This window comes from Galeopterus variegatus, unplaced genomic scaffold (assembly GCF_000696425.1).
Source record: "Galeopterus variegatus unplaced genomic scaffold, G_variegatus-3.0.2 Scaffold2016, whole genome shotgun sequence".
In the NCBI taxonomy this organism is placed as follows: domain Eukaryota; kingdom Metazoa; phylum Chordata; class Mammalia; order Dermoptera; family Cynocephalidae; genus Galeopterus; species Galeopterus variegatus.
This window is the reverse complement of record NW_007728127.1, coordinates 173,373-176,289: the sequence shown is the minus strand read 5'-3', so window position 1 is coordinate 176,289 and position 2,917 is coordinate 173,373. Positions and strand designations below refer to the sequence as shown.

Sequence of the window (2,917 nt, the reverse complement as noted above, 5' to 3'; positions counted from 1 at the left end):
CCCGGGGGTGTCGCCGACGCGCTCGGGCCGCCACTCCCCACCTGCGCCCGGCGGCTCCGCCCAGCTCCACCGAGGCCTGAGTAACGCAAGGAGGGGCGGGGTCCCCGCGACCCGACCGCCCCCGGCGCGACCACCGCGGGGAGGACGTGCGCTCGCGGGGGCCGCCGAGCTCCGCTCCGAGCACACGGGTCGGGAAAGCGTGCCCCGGCTTTTGAGGATGTCTCCGGTTCCCGGGGCGGAAGTAAGCTGGGCTGGAAGGGCCACTCGATTGGACAATTACTTATTAAACGTTTACTTTTGCTCATCCCTGGAAACGGTACCAACCAAGCTTTGAATAGAAACACAGTCGAGGAGAAAACGCTTGGATAAAGGGGTTTTGTTTGGGGGCTTTCCCACCCCCGAATTTTCTTTTATTCCAGTAATACAGGAAAATGGCCTTAATTCCGATTTCCGACGTGAAAAAAATGATTTTTACAGAGACCCGCCACTTCCTGACGAAGTTTTAACCATAAATTCTTTTGGCGTTAAGATAAAACACTAGAGCATTTTTCATGTAATAACATGAAAATATAAGTTGCAATTTCTTTTATTTTCCTTTTTGATGGCCATTATAAACGAGAAATTGTAAAGACTCCAACCCCCAGCCCGAATTTCCAAATTGTGTAAAAGAACCTTGGGGATGCTTGTCTCACGCGCGCCCCCGAACACCTTTCTCTACAAACCCGGTCCCTTTAGGAACTCAGAGCTCTCTGCACAAGTCGATGGCGGGGGCCCTTCCTGGACTTGAGCCTGCCAGTGGCAAAGAATCCTGGACAGATATCATCCACTTGGTACAGATAAGCAACTCCGAGCCAGAACATTCCGGCGATTTGCTCCAGGGCCACTCCCAGTTAGTGGCTGAGTGTTAAGTACTCCAGAAACCGGGTTTACATACACACCCAGTCACATGATCCTTAAAAAGCTGTTTCTATAATTTGGAAAACTGTTAAATTACTCTTTAATAAACACCATTTAAAGATACTTATAAATATTTCTCATCTTCTTGAGCAATGCTAGTTAACTTACCTTCTACAATGTATTTCCGAAATATTTATGAACTGAAAACGAAAAACAAACTACATTTGCATGTTGTATAGGGAGGGGGGGGAGTTTTCTAGAAGTTGCCATACTATAGCACTTCTAATGACGCCTTGACCTTTTAGCCACAATCTTTGACGAAATGTCCTTTTCTTTTTCTTCACAGTTGAACAGCTTAAATCTGAGTCAAACATACGAGATAAAAGTTTACTACTGTTAGCACACCCGATAATTTCCATAATTGTCTCAATTTCTTCTCATTATGTGGTCAAGTGATCAAATGATTGTACAAACTGATTTATAAATGAGACTGTTTTTTCTGAAATGGAATTAATGGCTGGAAGTCAGCCTCAGCACAAACAGCCCATAATATCCATTGGCTGGAAAGAAGAAAGGCCATTTCAGGGTGTCAGGGTATAATGTACAACATTTGATTTAGGATGTTTTTCTTCTTTGCACATTTGTTCAGCAAATAATTATAACCTGCTAGATGGAAAGGTTAATGCCAGACTCTGCAAAATACAAAGATGAATGAGGCACAGCTACAGTCCTTAAAAATGTTGTAGTAATACTTCGATTTTAAAAATTCAGGGATTCCTTTTCTCCAATAATGTGTGATAAAAGGGGCGTGCAATTCCACAGGAGAAATTTTCCTTAAAAACAACACACATATCTAGCAACTACCTCCCAGTGATGATGACAGCACCCCTCAGCCAAGAGGCTTCTCTGAGAGCTCACATTGGGTAGTCAGGAGCAGGGCTCTGCACAGACCCAAACAACACCCAGGCTCACAGAGCTGTTCAATCTGTTTGCACAACAGGGGAAGAGGTGAAAAGCACTGCCCGCTGAATACATACATCTGGCTGCCATTGCTTCCTAGCCTGTCTTATTGCTTCCTGCACTCTTCCAGGCACTCCCAAGAACACAATGGCTTCCAAATATGCCAGGTCTGAGAGGACAATGGCTTTCATTTGTCTTTCACTAAGGTTGATAAAGGAAAATAAGAGAATGAAATAAGTAGACATGCTAGAGAGATGTCATGCACACATTAGTCCTCTAGGTTGGCTCATCCTTGTGGTGAGGATTAGGGATCAGAAGACCATAGTTCTGATGCTAGTACTACAATTTACTTGGGCAAGAGCAAAATAGAAATAATAATACTCGCTCTGCCAACCTTCCAGATCTACAGTGAGGGTCAAATGAAATAAACTATCTGAACATTCTTGAAAACTACGAGACATCATATAAAGCTAAGGTACCATCCATTAAAACGAAAGCTCGTTGCTCAATGTGAAATTTTAACCTTCAGTGATTCCATCTTTATCCCATATGTGAATTAGTAAACCTCCCTCTTGGAGATATTTAACATTCATTCATATAAAAGCCATTATTGAACATTTACTGTGTGTCACACAATAGGCTCAATGCCAAACTCACGAATATGAATAATGCACAACTTTGCTCTGTAGGATATCAAAGTCTGCAACAGGAAAACGAATAATTGCAGTGCATTAGGCATGCTATAATCCAGGTATGTTTATAGAATTGTGGGCACACAGCAAAGGGATTTAAAAGTAGCTTGTTTCTTACAATTAGGTTTAAGAATTTCAGAATCCAAAATCTGGCAAAGTCTTTACTAGCTGACCTACGGTCAGCTATTTTTTCTCTCTCCACTTGCAGATACCTCCCCTTCTACTGATAGAGACAGATCACTGACAGGCAACTTTCTCTCTGCCTGACATTAGAAATGACCTTGCAGCTAAGAGAGAGGCATATCCTGGGCAGAGTTTTAAAACTAAACAGAACACCTTGATTTCAGTGAGATTAAGAGGAACCATTT

At 43.1% G+C, this 2,917-nt stretch overlaps 1 long non-coding RNA gene across 1 annotated transcript; it reads left to right on the top strand.

The window, feature by feature from the left end:
* Positions 1-177: 177 nt before the first annotated feature.
* Positions 178-1,020, top strand: LOC103596454. Its single transcript, XR_551049.1, has 2 exons — positions 178-241; positions 736-1,020. It is a non-coding gene; the product is annotated as an uncharacterized LOC103596454 (long non-coding RNA).
* The last annotated feature ends 1,897 nt before the right edge of the window (positions 1,021-2,917 follow it).